Here is a 25666-nt window from a genome sequence, read left to right on the forward strand (position 1 = left end):
AGTAGCCCTAGGAACCAAGGAAAAAAAGTGCATCGCGCTAAGTCCTCGCGCTTTTGACAGCACGCTCTAGGGCCCCGCAGGAGCCACCGTTCCAAATTTCGGGCCCCTGGGACGTTTCTAAAAAAATCCCATCTGCCATTTATTCCCTTGCGTTCGGCCTAGCTGATTCGTGGACACGACTCCCAAGGGTCCGATCGGGCGGAATTTTGGATATGTGTCTCGAGGGAATCCCCTCAACCAGGCACAGAAGTCTGGTGGCCCTACGACCTTCTTTAGGGGTCAAACGGTCACAGAAGGGACCCCACGTCCACAAAAGTGTTACGCGTTTTGATGGGAGGTGGGACGTCCACAGTTCGGAGACGATAGGTTGTAGGGCCCCCAGATTTGAGATTCTGGCATCTCAGGGGCCCCTCACCCAGGGCCCCGAAGCACGTAGTCGTAGCACTAAAGGAAAAAAAGTGCATCGCACTAGGGCCCCGCGCTTTTGACTGCACGATCCATGGGCCCCAAAGAGCCACCGTTCCGAATTTCGGGCCCCTGGGACTTTTCTAAAAAAAATACCACCTGCCATTTATTTGAATGTGTTAAGCATAGCGGGTTCGTGGACACTGATTGCAAGGGCTCTTGGGCCCCGGGCCTTCGTAAGCTCACTGGGGGAGGCCCATGGAGCCACCGTTCCAAGTTTTGGGCCCCTGGGATGTCTCAGAAAAAAATGTCCAACCGAGGCCCATTTCTAACGCTAATGGTCAAATGGACAAATATTGGGTCCGTGGGACCAGGGGTGGGGTCCGCAAATGTTCCGCATGTGATCCGTGGTCATTCTGTGAATATAATGGTCAACTGGACAAATAGTGGGTTCGTGGGACCCAGGGTGGGGGTCCGCAAGTGGTCCGCAGATGATCCGCAGTCATTGTGTGAAAATAATGGTCAAATGGACAAATAGTGGGTTCGTGGGACCCAGGGTGGGGGTCCGCAAGTGGTCCGCAGATGATCCGCAGTCATTGTGTGAATATAATGGTCAAATGGACAAATACTGGGTTCGTGGGACCCAGGGTGGGGGTCCGCAAGGGGTCCAAAGAGGATCCGCAGTCATTGTGTGAATATAATGGTCAAATGGACAAATAATGGGTTCGTGGGACCTGGGTTGGGGGTCCGACGGGGGTCCGCATCGGTTCCGTGGTCATTCTGTAACTTTAAAGGTCAAATGGACAAATATAGGTTTCGTGGGCAAAAAAATTGTCCACCCCCCATTCGGGTAAATGCCACTGTTTTAACCTGAGGTGTACTGCTCCGTGCGCCACCCTGTGGAGAAGTGCTGAATGGCATTTAGGGGCCACAAATTTGGGTGGGCTTCCGCGGGGCCCATCGGGGGTCCAGATCCTTCTGGCTGGTCAGGGGTCTCCAGTGGGCCGGCGCTGTCCGGCAGACATCGACGCCGCGTCCGGCAAAAATCTTTTGGGGTCAGCGCGCAGGTCCCCTTAACCCACGTACACGAGCCCTCAAACTTATACCTGAATGGACGCTCCAAAAAAAAATGGACTTTATGGAAAAAGTTGTGACATACCCCAAAGCTCCTCCTTGCCAAGGACTCTTGAAGGTTCCACCGAGATTTGAACTCGGATCACTGGATTCAGAGTCCAGAGTGCTAACCTTTACACCATGGAACCAACAGTGTCTGCACATCTGTTTGAAGTGTAGAAAACATTCAAGGAGGCTCTGCGAAACACAACTAACCAGCAAGCATCAGAATCGTGTCCGAAAAGCATTCACGGCTCCACTCTGAGTAAACCCAGGATCGAACCTGGGACCTTTGAACCTTGTAAACCAATATTGAGAAAAACATCAAAGCAAAGGACACAAGCCTCCAGTCAACCACAAACAGCTACCCTGCATGGCAGCCGATCTTAACCATCTTAGACACACCATTCAGTGAAAGCGCGGGAACCCAACGAGCGAAGTGTTGTACAAAGTTTAAATTGGAGATGAGGAACTACGAACAGGGAGAAATCGGCACGAAAACATGCAGGAGTATTATTGGCCGAAAGAAGGCAGAAATGACTGATACTTCTCAGCAATATGCTCAATGTGGGCTTGTCCGGGATTTGAACCCGGGACCTCTCACACCCGAAGCGAGAATCATACCCCTAAACCAACGAGCCACCATGTACCCAGACACTACTCAAAACAAGGAGCTGCAAAGCGGGCTCATCTGGGATTTGAACTTGGGTCCACTTGCTCCCATACAGCAATAAAATAAAAAAAACACACCCCAACACCAACAAGCCCTCAGATGCTCCTGCAACTAGCAAATGCAAGATGAAGGCTCACAGGGCTGTGAAGCGATCCAAGAATCTATTTTTTGCCATATCTCCACTGCTTGGGCTGCATTCCTAAACCAATTTTAGAAAAATGTCAAGTCAAAGTTTAAACTGCAGATTAAGAACTAAGAAGAGCAGAGAGAAGTGGGCATGAAAACATGCAGATGCAGCTTTAGTCTTAATTGACAGTGGCGTATGTTTGACCCGGGATGGCAGAATGGACTGAAACTGCTCAAGAAAAGATGCTGCAAAGACAGAAGAGGGCTCGTCCAGATTTTGAACCCGGGACCTCTCGCATCCTAAGCAAGAGTCATACCCCTAGACCAACGAGCCACAATTTGCTGCTCAGTGGAGGCCACTTTGACACGTATTTCACTCTGTTCGATGCTACAGTCGCTCCAACATCCTGCCTCTTAGCTGACAAGGGCAGAAATAGAGCTCATGCACGGACCAGATTTCTGAGAAACTCAATTTTTACCTACCAGCTCTAGCTTAACCTACCTTTGTAGAATAATGTTGATTAAAATATCAACGACAAAACACAAGATCTGAATTTAACAGCTGAAGTCTACATTGTTGCACTGCAACGCAAATCTTGCTGATGAGAAGCTGTCTGAGGTCTGTACTGCTTCTCCACAGAGGGTCAGGTGACATCGGTCTTCTCAATTTAGTTCAAGCTCAGTTTTATGGTAGTTCTAGATTGTTTGGAGGCCATGGTTAAAGGAGGCCACTGTAGCAATACATTTTAAGACACACTGCCACAGAGAAAGTTGTGACATACCCCAAAGCTCCTCCTTGCCAAGCACAGCCAGACAGACTCTTGAAGGTTCCACCGAGATTTGAACTCGGATCACTGGATTCAGAGTCCAGAGTGTTAACCGTTACAACATGGAACCAACAGTGTCTGCACATCTGTTTGAAGTGTAGAAAACATTCAAGGAGGCTCTGCGAAAAGCAACTAACCAGCAAGCATCAGAATGGTGTCCGAAAAGCATTCACGGCTCCACTCTGAGTAAACCCAGGATCGAACCTGGGACCTTTAAATGTTCAGTGTAACGCTCTCTGAAACTTGTAAACCAATATTGAGAAAAACATCAAAGCAAAGGACACGAGCATTCAGTCAACCGCAAATGGCTACCATGCATGGCAGCCGATCTGAACCATTTTAGACACACCCCCACCTTTCAGTGAAAGCGCCGGAACCCAAAGAGCGAAGTGTTGTACAAAGTTTAAATTGCAGATGAGGAACTACGAACAGGGAGAAATCAGCACGAAAACATGCAGGAGTAGTATTGACCGAAAGAAGGCAGAATTGACTGATACTTCTCAGCAATATGCTCAATGTGGGCTCGTCCCAGATTTGAACCCGGGACCTCTCACACCCGAAGCGAGAATCATACCCCTAGACCAACGAGCCACCATGTACCCAGACACTACTCAAAACAAGGAGCTGCAAAGCGGGTTCATCTGGGATTTGAACTTGGGTCCACTTGCTCACATACAGCAAAAAAAGAAAAAAAAACACACCCCAACACCAACAAGCCCTCAGATGCTCCTGCAACTAGCGAACGCAAGATGAAGGCTCACAGGGCTGTGAAGCGATCCAAGAATCTACTTTTTGCCATATCTCCACTGCTTGGGCTGCATTCCTAAACCAATTTTTGGAAAAATGTCAAGTCAAAGTTTAAACTGCAGATTAAGAACTAAGAAGAGCAGAGAGAAGTGGGCATGTAAACATGCAGACGCAGCTTTAGTCTTAATTGACAGTGGCGTATGTTTGACCCGGGATGGCAGAATGGACTGAAACTGCTCAAGAAAAGATGCTGCAAAGACAGAAGAGGGCTCGTCCGGGATTTGAACCCGGGACCTCTCGCACCCTAAGCGAGAATCATACCCTTAGACCAACAAGCCACAATTTGCTGCTCAGTGGAGGCCACTTTGCCACGTATTTCACTCTGTTCGATGCTACGGTCGCTCCAATATCCTGCCTCTTAGCTGACAAGGGCAGAAATAGAGCTCATGCACTGACCAGATTTCTGAGAAACTCAATTTTTACCTACCAGCTCTAGCTTAACCTGCCTTTGTAGAATACTGTTGATTAAAATATCAACTACAAAACACAAGAGCTGAATTTAAAAGCAGAAATCTACATTGTGGCACTGCCACGCAAATCTTGCTGATGAGAAGCTGTCTGAGGTCTGTACTGCTTCACCACAGAGGGTCAGGTGACATCGGTATTCTCAATTTAGTTCCAGCTCAGTTTTATGTGAGTTCTAGATTGTTTGGAGGCCATGATTAAAGGAGGCCACTGTAGCAATACATTTTAAGACACACTGCCACAGAGAAAGTTGTGACATACCCCAAAGCTCCACCTTGCCAAGCACAGCCAGACAGACTCTTGAAGGTTCCACCGAGATTTGAACTCAGATCACTGGATCAGAGACCAGAGTGCTAACCGTTACACCATGGAACCAACAGTGTCTGCACATCTGTTTGAAGTGTAGAAAATATTCAAGGAGGCTCTGCGGAAAGCAACTAACCAGCAAGCATCAGAATGGTGTCCGAAAAGCATTCACGGCTCCACTCTGAGTAAACCCAGGATCGAACCTAGGACCTTTAAATGTTCAGTGTAATGCTCTCCGAACCTTGTAAACCAATATTGAGAAAAACATCAAAGCAAAGGACACGAGCCTCCAGTCAACCACAAACGGCTACCCTGCATGGCAGCCGATCTGAACCATCTTAGACACACCCCCACCTTTCAGTGAAAGCGCGGGAACCCAACGAGCGAAGTGTTGTACAAAGTTTAAATTGCAGATGAGGAACTACGAACAGGGAGAAATCAGCACAAAAACATGCAGGAGTAGTATTGACCGAAAGAAGGCAGAATTGACTGATACTTCTCAGCAATATGCTCAATGTGGGCTCGTCCGGGATTTGAACCCGGGACCTCTCACACCCGAAGCAAGAATCATACCCCAGACCAACGAGCCACAAGTTGCTGCTCAGTGGAGGCCACTTTGCCACGTATTTCACTCTGTTCGATGCTACGGTCGCTCCAACATCCTGCCTTTTAGCTGACAAGGGCAGAAATAGAGCTCATGCACTGACCAGATATCTGAGAAACTCAATTTTTACCTACCAGCTCTAGCTTAACCTACCTTTGTAGAATAATGTTGATTAAAATATCAACGACAAAACACGAGATCTGAATTTAACAGCAGAAGTCTGCATTGTGGCACTGCCACGCAAATCTTGCTGATGAGAAGCTGTCTGAGGTCTGTACTGCTTCTCCACAGAGGGTCAGGTGACATCGGTCTTCTCAATTTAGTTCCAGCTCAGTTTTATGTGAGTTCTAGATTGTTTGGAGGCCATGGTTAAAGGAGGCCACTGTAGCAATACATTTTAAGACACACTGCCACAGAGAAAGTTGTGAAATACCCCAAAGCTCCTCCTTGCCAAGCACAGCCAGACAGACTCTTGAAGGTTCCACCGAGATTTGAACTCGGATCACTGGATTCAGAGTCCAGAGTGCTAACCGTTACACCATGGAACCAACAGTGTCTGCACATCTGTTTGAAGTGTAGAAAACATTCAAGGAGGCTCTGCGAAACGCAACTAACCAGCAAGCATCAGAATCGTGTCCGAAAAGCATTCATGGCTCCACTCTGAGTAAACCCAGGATCGAACCTGGGACCTTTAAATGTTCAGTGTAACGCTCTCTGAACCTTGTAAACCAATATTGAGAAAAACATCAAAGCAAAGGACATGAGCCTCCAGTCAACCACAAACGGCTACCCTGCATGGCAGCCGATCTGAACCATCTTAGACACACCATTCAGTGAAAGCGTGGGAACCCAACGAGCAAAGTGTTGTACAAAGTTTAAATTGCAGATGAGGAACTACGAACAGGGAGAAAACATGCAGGAGTATTATTGGCCGAAAGAAGGCAGAAATGACTGATACATCTCAGCAATATGCTCAATGTGGGCTCGTCCGGGATTTGAACCCGGGACCTCTCACACCCGAAGCGAGAATCATAACCCTAGACCAACGAGCTACCATGTACCCAGACACTACTCAAAACAAGGAGCTGTAAAGCGGGCTTATCTGGGATTTGAACTTGGGCCCACTTGCTCCCATACAGCAATAAAAGAAAAAAAAAACACACCCCAACACCAACAAGCCCTCAGATGCTCCTGCATCTAGCAAACGCAAGATGAAGGCTCACAGGGCTGTGAAGCGATCCAAGAATCTATTTTTTTGCCATATCTCCACTACTTGGGCTGCATTCCTAAACCAATTTTTGGAAAAATGTCAAGTCAAAATTTAAACTGCAGATTAAGAACTAAGAAGAGCAGAGAGAAGTGGGAATGAAAACATGCAGATGCAGCTTTAGTCTTAATTGACAGTGGTGTATGTTTGACCCGGGATGGCAGAATGGACTGAAACTGCTCAAGAAAAGATGCTGCAAAGACAGAAGAGGGCTCGTCCGGGATTTGAACCCGGGACCTCTCACACCCTAAGCGAGAATCATACCCCTAGACCAACGAGCCACAAGTTGCTGCTCAGTGGAGGCCACTTTGCAACGTATTTCACTCTGTTCGATGCTACGGTCGCTCCAATATCCTGCCTCTTAGCTGACAAGGGCAGAAATAGAGCTCATGCACTGATCAGATTTCTGAGAAACTCAATTTTTACCTACCAGCTCTAGCTTGGCCTACCTTTGTAGAATAATGTTGATTAAAATATCAACTACAAAACACAAGAGCTGAATTTAACAGCAGAAGTCTACATTGTGGCACTGCCACGCAAATCTTGCTGATGAGAAGCTGTCTGAGGTCTGTACTGCTTCACCACAGAGGGTCAGGTGACATCGGTCTTCTCAATTTAGTTCCAGCTCAGTTTTATGTGAGTTCTAGATTGTTTGGAGGCCATGATTAAAGGAGGCCACTGTAGCAATACATTCTAAGACACACTGCCACAGAGAAAGTTGTGACATACCCCAAAGCTCCTCCTTGCTAAGCACAGCCAGACAGACTCTTGAAGGTTCCACCGAGATTTGAACTCAGATCACTGGATCAGAGTCCAGAGTGCTAACCGTTACACCATGGAACCAACAGTGTCTACACATCTGTTTGAAGTGTAGAAAATATTCAAGGAGGCTCTGCGGAAAGCAACTAACCAGCAAGCATCAGAATGGTGTCCGAAAAGCATTCACGGCTCCACTCTGAGTAAACCCAGGATCGAACCTAGGACCTTTAAATGTTCAGTGTAATGCTCTCCGAACCTTGTAAACCAATATTGAGAAAAACATCAAAGCAAAGGACACGAGCCTCCAGTCAACCACAAACGGCTACCCTGCATGGCAGCCGATCTGAACCATCTTAGACACACCCCCACCTTTCAGTGAAAGCTCGGGAACCCAACGAGCGAAGTGTTGTACAAAGTTTAAATTGCAGATGAGGAACTACGAACAGGGAGAAATCGACACAAAAACATGCAGAAGTGTTATTGGCCGAAAGGAGGCAGAAATGACTGATACTTCTCAGCAATATGCTCAATGTGGGCTCGTCCGGGATTAGAACACGGGACCTCTCACACCCGAAGCGAGAATCAAACCCCTACACCAACGAGCCACCATGTACCCTGACACTACTCAAAACAAGGAGCTGCAAAGCGGGCTCATCTGGGATTTGAACTTGGGTCCACTTGCTCCCATACAGCAATAAAAGAAAAAAAACACACCCCAACACCAACAAGCCCTCAGATGCTCCTGCATCTAGCAAACGCAAGATGAAGGCTCACAGGGCTGTGAAGCGATCCAATAATCTATTTTTTTGCCATATCTCCACTGCTTGGTCTGCATTCCTAAACCAATTTTTGGAAAAATGTCGTCAAAGTTTGCTGCAAAGACAGAAGAGGGCTCATCCGGGATTTGAACCCGGGACCTCTTGCACCCTAAGCAAGTATCAGACCCCTAGACCAACGAGCCACAAGTTGCTGCTCAGTGGAGGCCCCTTTGCCACGTATTTCACTCTGTTCGATGCTACGGTCGCTCCAACATCCAGCCTCTTAGCTGACAAGGGCTGAAATAGAGGTCTGATCAGATGCACTGACCAGATTTCTGAGAAACTTAATTTTTACCTACCAGCTCTAGCTTGGCCTACCTTTGTAGAATAATGTTGATTAAAATATCAACGACAAAACACAAGAGCTGAATTTAACAGCAGAAGTCTACATTGTGGCACTGCCACGCAAATCTTGCTGATGAGAAGCTGTCTGAGGTCTGTACTGCTTCTCCACAGAGGGTCAGGTGACATCGGTCTTCTCAATTTAGTTCCAGCTCAGTTTTATGTGAGTTCTAGATTGTTTGGAGGCCATGGTTAAAGGAGGGCACTGTAGCAATACATTTTAAGACACACTGCCACAGAGAAAGTTGTGACATACCCCAAAGCTCCTCCTTGCCAAGCAAAGCCAGACAGACTCTTGAAGTTTCCACCGAGATTTGAACTCAGATCACTGGATTCAGAGTTCAGAGTGCTAACCGTTACACCATGGGACCAACAGTGTCTGCACATCTGTTTGAAGCGATCCAAGAATCTATTTTTTGCCATATCTCCACTGCTTGGGCTGCATTCCTAAACCAATTTTTGGAAAAATGTCAAGTCTAAGTTTAAACTGCAGATTAAGAACTAAGAAGAGCAGAGAGAAGTGGGCATGAAAACATGCAGACGCAGCTTTAGTCTTAATTGACAGTGGCGTATGTTTGACCCGGGATGGCAGAATGGACTGAAACTGCTCAAGAAAAGATGCTGCAAAGACAGAAGAGGGCTTGTCCGGGATTTGAACCCGGGACCTCTCGCACCCTAAGCGAGAATCATACCCCTAGACCAACGAGCCACAAGTTGCTGCTCAGTGGAGGCCCCTTTGCCACGTATTTCACTCTGTTCGATGCTACGGTCGCTCCAACATCCAGCCTCTTAGCTGACAAGGGCTGAAATAGAGGTCTGACCAGATGCACTGACCAGATTTCTGAGAAACTTAATTTTTACCTACCAGCTCTAGCTTGGCCTACCTTTGTAGAATAATGTTGATTAAAATATCAACGACAAAACACAAGAGCTGAATTTAACAGCAGAAGTCTACATTGTGGCACTGTCACGCAAATCTTGCTGATGAGAAGCTGTCTGAGGTCTGTACTGCTTCTCCACAGAGGGTCAGGTGACATCAGTCTTCTCAATTTAGTTCCAGCTCAGTTTTATGTGAGTTCTAGATTGTTTGGAGGCCATGGTTAAAGGAGGCCACTGTAGCAATACATTTTAAGACACACTGCCTCAGAGAAAGTTGTGACATATCCCAAAGCTCCTCCTTGCCAAGCACAGCGAGACAGACTCTTGAAGGTTCCACCGTGATTTGAACTCGGATCACTGGATTCAGAGTCCAGAGTGCTAACCGTTACACCATGGAACCAACAGTGTCTGCACATCTGTTTGAAGTGTAGAAAACATTCAAGGAGGCTCTGCGAAAAGCAACTAACCAGCAAGCATCAGAATGGTGTCGGAAAAGCATTCACGGCTCCAATCTGAGTAAACCCAGGATCGAACCTGGGACCTTTAAATGTTCAGTGTAACGCTCTCCGAACCTTGTAAACCAATATTGAGAAAAACATTAAAGCAAAGGACACGAGACTCCAGTCAACCGCAAATGGCTACCCTGCATGGCAGCCGATCTGAACCATCTTAGACACACCCCCACCTTTCAGTGAAAGTGCGGGAACCCAAAGAGCGAAGTGTTGTACAAAGTTTAAATTGCAGATGAGGAACTACGAACAGGGAGAAATCAGCACAAAAACATGCAGGAGTAGTATTGACCGAAAGAAGGCAGAATTGACTGATACTTCTCAGCAATATGCTCAATGTGGGCTCGTCCGGGATTTGAACCCGGGACCTCTCACACCCGAAGCAAGAATCATACCCCAGACCAACGAGCCACAAGTTGCTGCTCAGTGGAGGCCACTTTGCCACGTATTTCACTCTGTTCGATGCTACGGTCGCTCCAACATCCTGCCTTTTAGCTGACAAGGGCAGAAATAGAGCTCATGCACTGACCAGATATCTGAGAAACTCAATTTTTACCTACCAGCTCTAGCTTAACCTACCTTTGTAGAATAATGTTGATTAAAATATCAACGACAAAACACGAGATCTGAATTTAACAGCAGAAGTCTGCATTGTGGCACTGCCACGCAAATCTTGCTGATGAGAAGCTGTCTGAGGTCTGTACTGCTTCTCCACAGAGGGTCAGGTGACATCGGTCTTCTCAATTTAGTTCCAGCTCAGTTTTATGTGAGTTCTAGATTGTTTGGAGGCCATGGTTAAAGGAGGCCACTGTAGCAATACATTTTAAGACACACTGCCACAGAGAAAGTTGTGAAATACCCCAAAGCTCCTCCTTGCCAAGCACAGCCAGACAGACTCTTGAAGGTTCCACCGAGATTTGAACTCGGATCACTGGATTCAGAGTCCAGAGTGCTAACCGTTACACCATGGAACCAACAGTGTCTGCACATCTGTTTGAAGTGTAGAAAACATTCAAGGAGGCTCTGCGAAACGCAACTAACCAGCAAGCATCAGAATCGTGTCCGAAAAGCATTCATGGCTCCACTCTGAGTAAACCCAGGATCGAACCTGGGACCTTTAAATGTTCAGTGTAACGCTCTCTGAACCTTGTAAACCAATATTGAGAAAAACATCAAAGCAAAGGACATGAGCCTCCAGTCAACCACAAACGGCTACCCTGCATGGCAGCCGATCTGAACCATCTTAGACACACCATTCAGTGAAAGCGTGGGAACCCAACGAGCAAAGTGTTGTACAAAGTTTAAATTGCAGATGAGGAACTACGAACAGGGAGAAAACATGCAGGAGTATTATTGGCCGAAAGAAGGCAGAAATGACTGATACATCTCAGCAATATGCTCAATGTGGGCTCGTCCGGGATTTGAACCCGGGACCTCTCACACCCGAAGCGAGAATCATAACCCTAGACCAACGAGCTACCATGTACCCAGACACTACTCAAAACAAGGAGCTGTAAAGCGGGCTTATCTGGGATTTGAACTTGGGCCCACTTGCTCCCATACAGCAATAAAAGAAAAAAAAAACACACCCCAACACCAACAAGCCCTCAGATGCTCCTGCATCTAGCAAACGCAAGATGAAGGCTCACAGGGCTGTGAAGCGATCCAAGAATCTATTTTTTTGCCATATCTCCACTACTTGGGCTGCATTCCTAAACCAATTTTTGGAAAAATGTCAAGTCAAAATTTAAACTGCAGATTAAGAACTAAGAAGAGCAGAGAGAAGTGGGAATGAAAACATGCAGATGCAGCTTTAGTCTTAATTGACAGTGGTGTATGTTTGACCCGGGATGGCAGAATGGACTGAAACTGCTCAAGAAAAGATGCTGCAAAGACAGAAGAGGGCTCGTCCGGGATTTGAACCCGGGACCTCTCACACCCTAAGCGAGAATCATACCCCTAGACCAACGAGCCACAAGTTGCTGCTCAGTGGAGGCCACTTTGCAACGTATTTCACTCTGTTCGATGCTACGGTCGCTCCAATATCCTGCCTCTTAGCTGACAAGGGCAGAAATAGAGCTCATGCACTGATCAGATTTCTGAGAAACTCAATTTTTACCTACCAGCTCTAGCTTGGCCTACCTTTGTAGAATAATGTTGATTAAAATATCAACTACAAAACACAAGAGCTGAATTTAACAGCAGAAGTCTACATTGTGGCACTGCCACGCAAATCTTGCTGATGAGAAGCTGTCTGAGGTCTGTACTGCTTCACCACAGAGGGTCAGGTGACATCGGTCTTCTCAATTTAGTTCCAGCTCAGTTTTATGTGAGTTCTAGATTGTTTGGAGGCCATGATTAAAGGAGGCCACTGTAGCAATACATTCTAAGACACACTGCCACAGAGAAAGTTGTGACATACCCCAAAGCTCCTCCTTGCTAAGCACAGCCAGACAGACTCTTGAAGGTTCCACCGAGATTTGAACTCAGATCACTGGATCAGAGTCCAGAGTGCTAACCGTTACACCATGGAACCAACAGTGTCTACACATCTGTTTGAAGTGTAGAAAATATTCAAGGAGGCTCTGCGGAAAGCAACTAACCAGCAAGCATCAGAATGGTGTCCGAAAAGCATTCACGGCTCCACTCTGAGTAAACCCAGGATCGAACCTAGGACCTTTAAATGTTCAGTGTAATGCTCTCCGAACCTTGTAAACCAATATTGAGAAAAACATCAAAGCAAAGGACACGAGCCTCCAGTCAACCACAAACGGCTACCCTGCATGGCAGCCGATCTGAACCATCTTAGACACACCCCCACCTTTCAGTGAAAGCTCGGGAACCCAACGAGCGAAGTGTTGTACAAAGTTTAAATTGCAGATGAGGAACTACGAACAGGGAGAAATCGACACAAAAACATGCAGAAGTGTTATTGGCCGAAAGGAGGCAGAAATGACTGATACTTCTCAGCAATATGCTCAATGTGGGCTCGTCCGGGATTAGAACACGGGACCTCTCACACCCGAAGCGAGAATAAAACCCCTACACCAACGAGCCACCATGTACCCTGACACTACTCAAAACAAGGAGCTGCAAAGCGGGCTCATCTGGGATTTGAACTTGGGTCCACTTGCTCCCATACAGCAATAAAAGAAAAAAAACACACCCCAACACCAACAAGCCCTCAGATGCTCCTGCATCTAGCAAACGCAAGATGAAGGCTCACAGGGCTGTGAAGCGATCCAATAATCTATTTTTTTGCCATATCTCCACTGCTTGGTCTGCATTCCTAAACCAATTTTTGGAAAAATGTCGTCAAAGTTTGCTGCAAAGACAGAAGAGGGCTCATCCGGGATTTGAACCCGGGACCTCTTGCACCCTAAGCAAGTATCAGACCCCTAGACCAACGAGCCACAAGTTGCTGCTCAGTGGAGGCCCCTTTGCCACGTATTTCACTCTGTTCGATGCTACGGTCGCTCCAACATCCAGCCTCTTAGCTGACAAGGGCTGAAATAGAGGTCTGATCAGATGCACTGACCAGATTTCTGAGAAACTTAATTTTTACCTACCAGCTCTAGCTTGGCCTACCTTTGTAGAATAATGTTGATTAAAATATCAACGACAAAACACAAGAGCTGAATTTAACAGCAGAAGTCTACATTGTGGCACTGCCACGCAAATCTTGCTGATGAGAAGCTGTCTGAGGTCTGTACTGCTTCTCCACAGAGGGTCAGGTGACATCGGTCTTCTCAATTTAGTTCCAGCTCAGTTTTATGTGAGTTCTAGATTGTTTGGAGGCCATGGTTAAAGGAGGGCACTGTAGCAATACATTTTAAGACACACTGCCACAGAGAAAGTTGTGACATACCCCAAAGCTCCTCCTTGCCAAGCAAAGCCAGACAGACTCTTGAAGTTTCCACCGAGATTTGAACTCAGATCACTGGATTCAGAGTTCAGAGTGCTAACCGTTACACCATGGGACCAACAGTGTCTGCACATCTGTTTGAAGCGATCCAAGAATCTATTTTTTGCCATATCTCCACTGCTTGGGCTGCATTCCTAAACCAATTTTTGGAAAAATGTCAAGTCTAAGTTTAAACTGCAGATTAAGAACTAAGAAGAGCAGAGAGAAGTGGGCATGAAAACATGCAGACGCAGCTTTAGTCTTAATTGACAGTGGCGTATGTTTGACCCGGGATGGCAGAATGGACTGAAACTGCTCAAGAAAAGATGCTGCAAAGACAGAAGAGGGCTTGTCCGGGATTTGAACCCGGGACCTCTCGCACCCTAAGCGAGAATCATACCCCTAGACCAACGAGCCACAAGTTGCTGCTCAGTGGAGGCCCCTTTGCCACGTATTTCACTCTGTTCGATGCTACGGTCGCTCCAACATCCAGCCTCTTAGCTGACAAGGGCTGAAATAGAGGTCTGACCAGATGCACTGACCAGATTTCTGAGAAACTTAATTTTTACCTACCAGCTCTAGCTTGGCCTACCTTTGTAGAATAATGTTGATTAAAATATCAACGACAAAACACAAGAGCTGAATTTAACAGCAGAAGTCTACATTGTGGCACTGTCACGCAAATCTTGCTGATGAGAAGCTGTCTGAGGTCTGTACTGCTTCTCCACAGAGGGTCAGGTGACATCAGTCTTCTCAATTTAGTTCCAGCTCAGTTTTATGTGAGTTCTAGATTGTTTGGAGGCCATGGTTAAAGGAGGCCACTGTAGCAATACATTTTAAGACACACTGCCTCAGAGAAAGTTGTGACATATCCCAAAGCTCCTCCTTGCCAAGCACAGCGAGACAGACTCTTGAAGGTTCCACCGTGATTTGAACTCGGATCACTGGATTCAGAGTCCAGAGTGCTAACCGTTACACCATGGAACCAACAGTGTCTGCACATCTGTTTGAAGTGTAGAAAACATTCAAGGAGGCTCTGCGAAAAGCAACTAACCAGCAAGCATCAGAATGGTGTCGGAAAAGCATTCACGGCTCCAATCTGAGTAAACCCAGGATCGAACCTGGGACCTTTAAATGTTCAGTGTAACGCTCTCCGAACCTTGTAAACCAATATTGAGAAAAACATTAAAGCAAAGGACACGAGACTCCAGTCAACCGCAAATGGCTACCCTGCATGGCAGCCGATCTGAACCATCTTAGACACACCCCCTCCTTTCAGTGCAAGCGCGGGAACCCAACGAGCGAAGTGTTTTACAAAGTTTAAATTGCAGATGAGGAACTAAGAACAGGGAGAAATGGGCATGAAAACATGCAGGAGTATTATTGGCCGAAACAAGGCAGAAATGACTGATACTTCTCAGCAAGATACTCAATGTGGGCTTGTCCAGGATTTGAACCCAGGACCTCTCGCACCCAAAGCGAGAATCATACCCCTAGACCAACAAGCCACCATGTACCCAGACACTACTCAATACAAGGAGCTTCAAAGCGGGCTCGTCTGGGATTTGAACTGACCAGATTTGAACTTGGGCCCACTTGCTCCCATACAGCAATAAAAGAACAAGAACACACCCCAACACCAACAAGCCCTCAGATGCTCCTGCAACTAGCAAACACAAGATGAAAGCTCATAGGGCCGTGAAGCGATCCAAGAATCTTTTTTTGCCATATCTCCACTTCTTGGGCTGCATTCCTAAACCAATTTTTTGAAAAATGTCAAGTCAAAGTTTAAACTGCAGATGAAGAACTAAGAAGAGTAGCGAGAAGTGGGCATGAAAACATGCAGACGCAGCTTTAATCTTAATTGACAGTGGAGTATGTTTGGCCCAGGGATGGCAGAATGGACTGAAACTGCTCAAGAAAAGATGCTGCAAAGACAGAAGAGGGCTTGTCTGGGATTTGAAACTGGGACCTCTCACACACTAAGTGAGAATCATACCCCTAGACCAACAAGCCACAGGTCGCTGCTCAGTGGAGGCCACTTTGCAACGTATTTCACTCTGCTCAATGTTACGGTCGCTCCAACATCCTGCCTCTGTAGCTGACAAGGGCAGAAATAGAGCTCATGCACTGACCAGATTTCTGAGAAACTCAATTTTTACGTACCAGCTCTAGCTTGGCCTGCCTTCGTAGAATAATGTTGATTAAAATATCAACGACAAAATACATGAGCTGAATTTAACAGCAGAAAGCTACATTGTGGCACTGCCACACAAATCAGAAGCTGTCTGAGGACTGTAATGCTTCTCTACAGAACGTCAGGTGACATATGTCTTCTCAATTTAGTTCCTGCTTAGTTTAATGTGAGTTCTAGATTGTTTTTAAACACTCACCAAATCAGATTCATGGTTAAAGGAGGCCACTGTAACAATACCTTTTAAACACTGCCACAGAGAAAGTTGTGACATACCCCAAGCTCCTCCTTGCCAAGCATATTTCAGTACAATCACCACCTCCAACACAACAGCAAACTTTGTGACACTGGGCAGTGTTCTGGGGGGTATCATCTTCAATTACAATAAGGATTCCCACCTTCAACCCTCTGGTATGTCTGTCCTCTGGAGTTTTGTCCTAATAATAATAATAATAATAAATCATTATCACTTGACACCAACAAACAACAACAAAAAAATGAAGGAACTATTAAGTAATCCTATACTATGTGCTCTAAAGTTTGCATCCCACTTATAGAATCTGCAAGATGTTTATCATTTTATATAGTAAATACACAAGATAAAATTGGCTCTTTTCAATTTAGTACTGCCCTGAATAAGCTATATCACACAAAATCAATTATAATAAACAAGATGGTAAATTTTCAGTCATTATTTAGTTTCATTACAAAATCTATCACCAAATATAAATGATTTGTGACTGAGCTTATTAACTGTAACAAATTGCATACCCAATCATTGACTAAATCAGGGTGTATTTGCAAAAATATACTTTGAATAAAAAAACTAATGAATCATCAAAACAATCTGTTCGCTGTTAAAGGGGTGGTTCGGAGTAATTTCATCTTAGAGTCCTTTACACAGAGATGTATAAAGTACTAGAGACCCAGACTTGAGTAAAAATACAAGTGCTCTATCAAAAAAATTACTTGAGTAGAAGTTGAAGTGCTCTTTAAGCACCACACTTAAGTAGAAGTACTAAAGTATTCAACATTTTTTGTACTTAAGTATTGCAAGTAGTCTATTTGAAAATTTACTACTCAAGTACTGAAAGTAAAAGTACAAGTATTGTGTTATGTAGTTATTAAAGAAAGTAGTCAAAAATTTTAACAATGATTTTATTATTTCAAATGATTAACCTAAAGGACAATCACATTTCCTTTGACTGTAACTTTTTGAAAACAAAAAACAGATTAAAGGGTTAGTTCACCCAATTTGCAAAATTATGTCATTAATAACTTACCCTCATGTTGTTTCAAACTGGTAAGACCTCCGTTTATTTTTGGAACACAGTTTAAGATATTTTAGATTTAGTCCGAGAGCTCTCAGTCCCTCCATTGAAACTGTGTGTACGGTATACTGTCCATGTTCAGAAAGGTAAGAAAAACATTATCAAAGTAGTCCATGTGACATCAGAGGGTCAGTTAGAATTTTTTGAAGCATCGAAAATACATTTTGGTCCAAAAATAGCAAAAACTACGACTTTAATCAGCATTGTCTTCTCTTCCGTGTCATATGTAAGAAGGTTCAAAACAGAGCAGTTTGTGATATCCGGTTCGCGAACGAATCATTCGATGTAACCGGATCTTTTTGAAACAGTTCACCAAATCGAACTAAATAGTTTTAAACGGTTCACGCCTCCAATACGCATTAATCCACGAATGACTTAAGCTGTTAACTTTTTTAATGTGGCTGACACTCCCTCTGAGTTCAAACAAACCAATATCCCGGAGTAATTCATTTACTCAAACAGCACTGACTGAACTGCTGTGAAGAGAGAACTGAAGATGAACACCGAGCCGAGCCAGAAAACGAACAACAGACTGACTCGTTCACGAGTCAAGAACAGTGATCTATATATATAACTTATATTATAGATCAGTGGTCAAGAACCGTTTCTGTCAGACATGTCCGATTCGAGAACCGAGGAGCTGATGATACTGCGCATGTGTGATTCAGCGTGAAAGGAAACCGACACACAGAGCATCTGAACCGAACTGATTCTTTTGGTGATTGATTCTGAACTGATTCTGTGCTAATGTTATGAGCCCAGGTAAACCGAAGGCTTGCAGTCAACGCCAATGACGCCATTACGTCGAGCGCAAAAGAACCGGTGAACTGTTTTCTTCAACTGGTTTATTGAATCGAACTGTCAGAAAGAACTACTGGTGATTCGAAAACTGATGCAACCGGTTCTTGACTCATGAACGAGTCATTATCTGGCTCGGCTCGGTGTTCATCTCTCTCTTCACAGCAGTTCAGTCAGCACGCGCAGTCTTCTTAATCGCTTGATTCGCTCAATGATGTGCCAGCTTCATCAAGCCTGCCATCTACAGTTCTGGCAGTGGTAATGTGGGTTTGTAATGGAATGATTCGTAACATTTTTATAATTGTAACGAGTAACGATGCAGCACATAAAACAATATCGGAGTAAAATTATTAAACTCATCGAAAATATGTACTGAAGTAAAAGTGGAAGTAGGAGAAAAAAATAATACTCTAGTAAAGTACAGATACTGCCTTTTAGTACTTAAGTACAGTAGTGAAGTAGTTCTACTTCGTTACTATACATCTCTGCCTTTACACCATGACCATGAGTCAAACACCCCCCTCTAAATAAGCTCTACTTTTAATAATATTCAACCAAGGGAATAAAAAGCTTTTGTGGGGGTTTTGGCTCGAAGTCTTGATGCAAAGGACCCTAGGTTTAAATTAATACGAACCATCTCTTTAACACAAAAATTCCCATTCCCATTAGTCACTCATGGTCATGTATTGCAAGATGATGTATATCGGTTGAAGTAATGAACCAGTCATGCAGAACCACTTTAACGTTCTCAACATATAATTGTGGCTTGAAGAGAGAATGTCCTTCTAAATAATATGCAGACATTTGCTGATGCTTTTTTGCCAGAGTGAGAAGCACATTCTTGAAATTGTAGGTATAGTGCACCACTTTTTTTTAACTGTGCTTAGCCTCAAATCTGATGGTCCATAATTCCACTAATAACCCAAAGCAGCAGATCAGGTGTGGGTAATGATCGACAAAGTGGTGTTTTGTTCGTATTTTGAAATATGGATATGTCTCTCTGGCTAACTTCCGATGATCTGCTATTTTAGCCTCCAAATAGCATAATGTCTCTTCTTTGTAGATACAACCAATTCTACAATCTGTTTAAGGTTCATCAAAATCTCCCATGCCGGGTCATTTTCAGGGATACTGCTTCCGATAATGAGAGGCAGCAATCGCAAGAGTGTCCCATTTTCATTCCCATTGCCACCAATAGTTCCCTTGGCAAAACTAGATTTAGGAATTTTCTGTGGTTTATTTATACGGTCAGCATATTTGTAAGGGAATGTCTTGATACGACTGTTCAGTTCATGTAGTGCTATAAATCCTTTCGTAAACAAGTCCTTAAGACAAAGAGGTATTAAGGAATAATCCCTTCAAGTCATGTAAAACATCTGCAGGAAATCCTGTGATTGTATGGAAGTAGGATAAGTGCTAACTGAGAATACAATCTTTTTTCACACCATTCAAACTTTGGGGTTGGTCACCCTTTGGAAGTTCCTCCACCAGAGAGTTGGCAACTTGTTTTTGCGATATCTGCAACATTTCTCAACAATTAAGCTTTTTGGAAGCCTGCAAGGCCCTGGGCACCAAGATTGTCCGCACAAATGCAAAACACTGTACCCTTTATGTACTGCTGTAAAGCTGGAGCAAATATCCCCACCTGTTCCAGGGACTTTACATCCTATTTTATGGGTCGAGCAACTTTTCATAACCAAACAATCGCACATCATCAATCTTTCCCAGAGCTGCAAGATTAATTAGAGAGTGGAGTGACTTTTGATGGCAAATTCAGAACGACCCAATATACAGCAGTAATTTTATATATCTTTCTTGAGGTGCCCAGAGGGTTGCAGACTTCAAAGTCATCAATGTATAAACCTAAAGAAATAAAGAAATCTCCTCTTCATCTAACAGTTTGTTCTCTTTGTAATATCTTCCATCTTGAAAAGACTTGTAATAGCCAGGCAAAAACTCCTATTAAAACTAATTAAACACAACCTTGTCTGAAAACTCTTTATGGCCTAATAAACATTTTAGCTGCTTTGTAATAGAATAGAATAGATTTTTTTTTTGTCATACAAATATTCAGTAGGTTCAATCACTGCAAATTGCTCTTTAAAATATATTTTACTTCTGTAATCTGTAGAAAATTTGCTTCGCACAGACGTAGTTACAAGAAGAGTTTTTTTTTTTAATATTTCATCTGCAATGTCTTGGACAATCTGACAGTCTGATATGTTATTATTAGCAAGTTTTTCTCCTCCTTTATCAACAGTAATGAAATTAGAAAAATAGAAAATGTCATGAAATGACTTTTTTTTGTATTGCACTTTTAGAAATATGCCATAAAGTTTGCATAGAAAGACAAAAGATGTGCACGTTTATGTTCAAGCGTCTCAGCATCAACACTTTCTGTGTTCTGTTCTATAGATATTTCTTGGTCATGTGATGAAGGTCCTTCTTCAAGATCACTGTCCACCTCGGGCTCTGTGTCATCCAAGTTTTTTTTCTGATTCCTTACGTACTAATCTGAAATCCTTGACGATGTGATTTTTATGTTTTCTTGTTCTATGACTGCTAAAGGTTGAGAGATTGTTTGCTTTGAATCCACCACATCTCTGAAAGGGTCACAAAAGAGTTTATTTATTCCTTAGATGTTTTCCAAGATGAGAGAATAACTGGGTTTCAGTCCAGATCTCGTTGAAATCACACAAATAACACAAAGATGTGGAATTTTCAATTTTGTTTCTGATTGTGTTTTGTAATTTGGAAAGATGTGATTTAAGTGAACTTGGGTTTTTGAAGGTGCAGACAAAATTGTCATAAAAAGAGGGCCAATTTGTTCCTCCTCCATGTCGTAGTCTAATGTGTATCAGAAGGACATCTTGAGCAGAGTGGGAAAATTAGCACATTTTGCATTGCATGTGCTGATGAGTGCTGAAATCTGAAATGCAAACACAAGGCCACTGGTAGACCAGAACTTTGTGCATGTAACCTCAAAATCCAAATTAAATACCAAAGCATACATCCCCTGTCTGTGTTCTGCGACTGTATGTGTGAAGGAATTTTTTTTTAATTATAAAAGAACGTTTGTGGACATATGGGTGTAGCCAGATTTTTCTTTCCATGCAAACACATACATATTTATTATTTAATTTTTTACATATAACATATTGCACATTTAAATACATACACACAAATCCATGAACTTGGTCGAATTTGTGAATTTCTTTGAGATCCACAAACAAAAAAACATTTAAAATTGTGTCTGTGAAATTCAGAATTAAATGAATGTCCAGAGATTGGTACAAATAAAGACATGTTTGTGTATACAATTATTATCTTTTGTATAAATGTATCACATTTTGTGGTACTTTGAATTTGATCAAATTCACTACAGAGCATGTATCTGTTAATAATATCAAATCAAAATCAACTCCATAAAATGATACTTACTTTAAATTAGATGTTTGCAGTTTTGTCGACTCCGTAGAGTAATCAGGAAACAGGTGAGAAAGCCTAGCCAGGCATCGAAAGGCACAAGGAAAATTTTTTACGATTTTTACTGACTTTGAGCTCAGTCTAAAACGTGAAATTCAAATATTAGCTTTAATGCGTGTGTGATTTTATATTTAAGATAAAAAGTCGACTTTAAAATAGTTTTTTTGATGTCACGTTATTGCAAAAATTCCCAAATTAAATAAAGTTAGTTTAAAATAATAAGTGGCGATTTCAAACTTCATTTTAAATTACCTCAGGTTCTATTCTAAACATTTTAAATGCTGAATGCTGAAGTTAGGAGATTTGATAACAGTTAAGCTGACTCGTGGAAAAAAATCATACCGTGCATAACTAACATTAGCTGTAACCAGGGCTCTGTGATCAATATACTATTATAAATAACTGGCAGCCATATCACCCTGGAGCCCAAGACCGGTTTCCCACTGAAGCTCAGCAGGGCTAAGCCTAGGTTGCTGCTGGAAGAGGTGCTAGTGAGGCCAGTAGGGGATGCTCACCCTGTGGTCTTTGCTTCCGGCTTTGCTACTGTTCGGACGTTCTAGCTTACTGCTCTGCTTTGCTTCTTATTTCTGTAGTTTTCTCTGATTTTTCTAAGATTTCTACATCAGCAGATCAACACAGTGCTCAAAAAACAGATTTTTTGGCACAAACACTAAAACTAAAAACTCTTTGGGACTGGAATAATACTACAAAAAGAAAACTTTGCCTCCCACTGCCAGCAGCTTACATTCCAGAGACGGGAAAACAACTGCCTACATTCAAACAGAAGAGAGAGAAAATGCCTCCTGTTGGATCTACTTGTTGGATGAATTGCTGCAAACTTCTACAAAGGATTGTGATTCTTGAAACAAAGTTACTTGCTGGACTTCCAAAACAGACAGAACACTTAGCAGACCGTCGTCATGGACCCTCTCAGCATACAGCCGGTGAGTCCCATGAATCTTCTGAATCTCAACAGTTTATACCAAGTATAGAGGAACAAGCCGAAACTGATCGCCACACTAATCAATGGCACAAACAGGGAGCAAGACCCAAAGGAACACGAAATATCAGATTGCCACGAGTTTCTCGCATTGCTGCCGTAGCTTCCTCTACCCCAGATTCGACGCTTGTGAATACTGGCATTCAACCACCCCCTATACATCTTGAGAACAGATTTGAAGCATTAATGAATGTGGGTGAGGAATCCCCAAATGTATTTAAACATGGATCTGATCAGCCAGCAGCTAACATCGCTACTAACAGGCGCTCAAGGTCAAGCAGACAGTGGCATTCAGCTCAGAGCGCAGCCGAGCCAAGAACTCTGATAGTGGGTGACTCTGTTATCAGAAACATTAGTAGCAGGACTACAACAACATGCTGCCTTCCTCAAGCAACGGTCTCTGATGTGAACAAGGAACTTCAGAACATTCTGATGAAGCACAAGACTGCAAATCGAATCATCATCCATGTGGGAAAGAATGATATTCGGAAAGAGCAGTCAGAACTCCTTAAGAAGGACTTCAGTGAACTCTTTGAAACACTTCAAAGACTCAAAGTTCATTCATCATTCATCAGTGGACCACTCCCAGCAAGGGGAACAAATATGTTTTCATGGTTGCTTGGGCTGAACACATGGCTACAAAGATCTTGTAATATAAAAGGAGTGAATTTCATTGACAACTTCAATCTTTTCTGGGGGGCCATAGACAATTGTTTAAACCGGATGGCCTCCACCCAAACAAACTTGGTGCTAGAGTGTTTAAGGACAATATCTACTTTTCCCTCCGTCATCCTTCAGCAGAGTGTGTCAATCCATTCAGCACACACACACCGGGTCCGAGTCATCATGTGGTTGACATATCCCACAAGGACACTGATAACACCACGCATCCAAAACAAGCACTGCTCATGGACACTATCTCGGCTGAGCCCTGCCCACAGAGCTCCTCACAGACAGACTTTGATGTATCAAAACAGCTACAAGATTCAGCACCCAAGGACGACTTTCTGGAAAACAGCCAGGGAAGCCAGGACAACACATCACAGCCACCGGAAACACCAGAGACACAGCCCATCTCACCAGACACATTATCCCTCTCTCCAGCATCTCTACTTCTGTGCTTCTCACAGAAAATGGAGGAATTGGTGTATGCTGGGACTAAACTCTCTCACTCATTTGCTGCAACCCCGCAGATATCAACAAAAAAAACAGCAGGCCCCAAAACCACCAAAGCCTGTGGTCCCTGCTCATGCAAGAGCTCTTCGACCACTGCCACAACGCCAGGGCCTAAACCCTCTATCTGCTGAAGGTGAACCAAAAACAACTGATAGCAGCTCTCAGTGATATGTGTCGGGTCCCCGCTATAATAACAGCAACATTCACAAATGCCTACAGAGCAAGCGGGAACCCAGTGTGCCTGTAGCTTTCTCTATTTCAGTTTTATCACGTGATAGAAAGTCTAAGGCCATCTCAAGCCGAAGGGCAAACTCATCTAATCTGCGGCCTATTATGCATCAAACTAAAATTGATGTAAAGACACAAAGCACCCCCATCAAGTTAGCATCTTTAAACATTTGCTCACTAAAAAACAAATCATTTCTAATCAATGATTTTATAACCACAAACAATCTGGATTTTATGTTTCTAAACGAAACATGGCTTGAAAAACAGCTGCAATGCAACAATCCTAAATTAAGCAGCCCCTCCTAACTTCACTTACATGAGTGTCTGCAGGTCTGTTAGGAGAGGTGGGGGTGTAGCTGCTCTATTTAAAGATGTCTATCAATGCAAGCAAGTGTCATTTGGTCAGTACTTGTCTTTTGAATATCTAGGGATTGTGCTGAAAGGTGCTCCACGCATTCTGTTTATTATTATTTACAGGCCTCCAAAATACTCTCCAGCCTTTGTTGAAGAGGTCACAGAAATGTTGTCAATGATTTCCTCAGAGTTTGACTGTTTTGCTATTGCAGGGGATTTTAATATTCACATAGATAATGAAAGTGAAAAAAAGTGAAGTGACATTCAGCCAAGTATGGTGACCCATACTCAGAATTTGTGCTCTGCATTTAACCCATCCGAAATGCACACACACAGAGCAGTGAACACACACACACACACACACACACGCACGCACACACACTGTGAGCACACACCCAGAGCAGTGGGCAGCCATTTATGCTGCGGCACCCGGGGGTTCGATGCCTTGCTCAAGGGCACCTAAGTCGTGGTATTGAGGGTGGAGAGAGAACTGTACATTCACTCCCCCCACCCACAATTCCTGCCGGCCCGGGACTCGAACTCACAACCTTTCGATTGGGAGTCCGACTCTCTAACCATTAGGCCACAACTTCCCCCCAATTCAGAAAACAAAACTACAAAAGAAATGATAACGGTTCTAAACACTTTTGACTTGACTCAGCATGTGCATGGATCAACACACAAAGGTGGACACACTCTAGACGTAATCATCAGTAGGGGTCTAAACATTTCATCCATTGTTATTAAGGACATAGCACTATCTGATCACTTCTGTATTTTCTTTGATATTTTGATGTCTGCTACAACTGAATCTAGATCGGTCTCTGTCAAAAGGAGATGCATTAACGAGAACAGAAGTGTACTATTTATGGAGGCTATATCTTTAACACCAAGAATTTCTGCAGACTCTGTTGATATTCTCCTTGATTCATTCAACTCAAAAGTTAAGAATGTTATTGATGATATTGCTCCAATAATAGTCAGTAAGAAAGCAAACAGACAGAAATCGGTTTGGAGAAGATCAACAGCAGTTCAGACTATGAAAAGACAATGCAGAAAAGCTGAGCGGATGTGGAGGAAGACGAAACTTGAAATTCACTATAGCATCTATAAAGACAGCCTTCATGCTTTTAATGTGAAACTAGCCACAGCTAGACAGAATTTCTTCTCAAACCTTATAAACAGTAACTTAAATAACACTCGTACTCTTTTTGCCACTGTTGAGAGACTGACAAACCCCCCAAGTCAGATTTCCAGTGAAATGCTATCAGACAGCAAATGCAATGAGTTTGCAT

General features: G+C 43.6%; 12 non-coding genes across 12 annotated transcripts; all 12 read right to left on the bottom strand.

Annotated features, from left to right (window-relative positions):
- Positions 1–1595: 1595 nt before the first annotated feature.
- On the bottom strand, positions 1596–1667 carry trnaq-cug (transfer RNA glutamine (anticodon CUG)). The gene has a single exon. It is a non-coding gene; the product is annotated as a tRNA-Gln (tRNA).
- Positions 1668–2087: 420 nt separating this feature from the next.
- On the bottom strand, positions 2088–2159 carry trnap-cgg (transfer RNA proline (anticodon CGG)). Its single transcript has one exon. It is a non-coding gene; the product is annotated as a tRNA-Pro (tRNA).
- Positions 2160–4157: 1998 nt separating this feature from the next.
- On the bottom strand, positions 4158–4229 carry trnap-agg (transfer RNA proline (anticodon AGG)). Its single transcript has one exon. It is a non-coding gene; the product is annotated as a tRNA-Pro (tRNA).
- A 1573-nt stretch (positions 4230–5802) lies between these two features.
- trnaq-cug (transfer RNA glutamine (anticodon CUG)) lies at positions 5803–5874 on the bottom strand. Its single transcript has one exon. It is a non-coding gene; the product is annotated as a tRNA-Gln (tRNA).
- A 928-nt stretch (positions 5875–6802) lies between these two features.
- Positions 6803–6874, bottom strand: trnap-agg (transfer RNA proline (anticodon AGG)). Its single transcript has one exon. It is a non-coding gene; the product is annotated as a tRNA-Pro (tRNA).
- A 1367-nt stretch (positions 6875–8241) lies between these two features.
- trnap-agg (transfer RNA proline (anticodon AGG)) lies at positions 8242–8313 on the bottom strand. The gene has a single exon. It is a non-coding gene; the product is annotated as a tRNA-Pro (tRNA).
- Positions 8314–9149: 836 nt separating this feature from the next.
- Positions 9150–9221, bottom strand: trnap-agg (transfer RNA proline (anticodon AGG)). Its single transcript has one exon. It is a non-coding gene; the product is annotated as a tRNA-Pro (tRNA).
- A 1581-nt stretch (positions 9222–10802) lies between these two features.
- On the bottom strand, positions 10803–10874 carry trnaq-cug (transfer RNA glutamine (anticodon CUG)). Its single transcript has one exon. It is a non-coding gene; the product is annotated as a tRNA-Gln (tRNA).
- Positions 10875–11802: 928 nt separating this feature from the next.
- Positions 11803–11874, bottom strand: trnap-agg (transfer RNA proline (anticodon AGG)). The gene has a single exon. It is a non-coding gene; the product is annotated as a tRNA-Pro (tRNA).
- Positions 11875–13241: 1367 nt separating this feature from the next.
- trnap-agg (transfer RNA proline (anticodon AGG)) lies at positions 13242–13313 on the bottom strand. The gene has a single exon. It is a non-coding gene; the product is annotated as a tRNA-Pro (tRNA).
- Positions 13314–14149: 836 nt separating this feature from the next.
- On the bottom strand, positions 14150–14221 carry trnap-agg (transfer RNA proline (anticodon AGG)). Its single transcript has one exon. It is a non-coding gene; the product is annotated as a tRNA-Pro (tRNA).
- A 1019-nt stretch (positions 14222–15240) lies between these two features.
- Positions 15241–15312, bottom strand: trnap-ugg (transfer RNA proline (anticodon UGG)). Its single transcript has one exon. It is a non-coding gene; the product is annotated as a tRNA-Pro (tRNA).
- Positions 15313–25666: the final 10354 nt, after the last annotated feature.

Source organism: Carassius carassius, chromosome 1 (assembly GCF_963082965.1).
Source record: "Carassius carassius chromosome 1, fCarCar2.1, whole genome shotgun sequence".
In the NCBI taxonomy this organism is placed as follows: domain Eukaryota; kingdom Metazoa; phylum Chordata; class Actinopteri; order Cypriniformes; family Cyprinidae; genus Carassius; species Carassius carassius.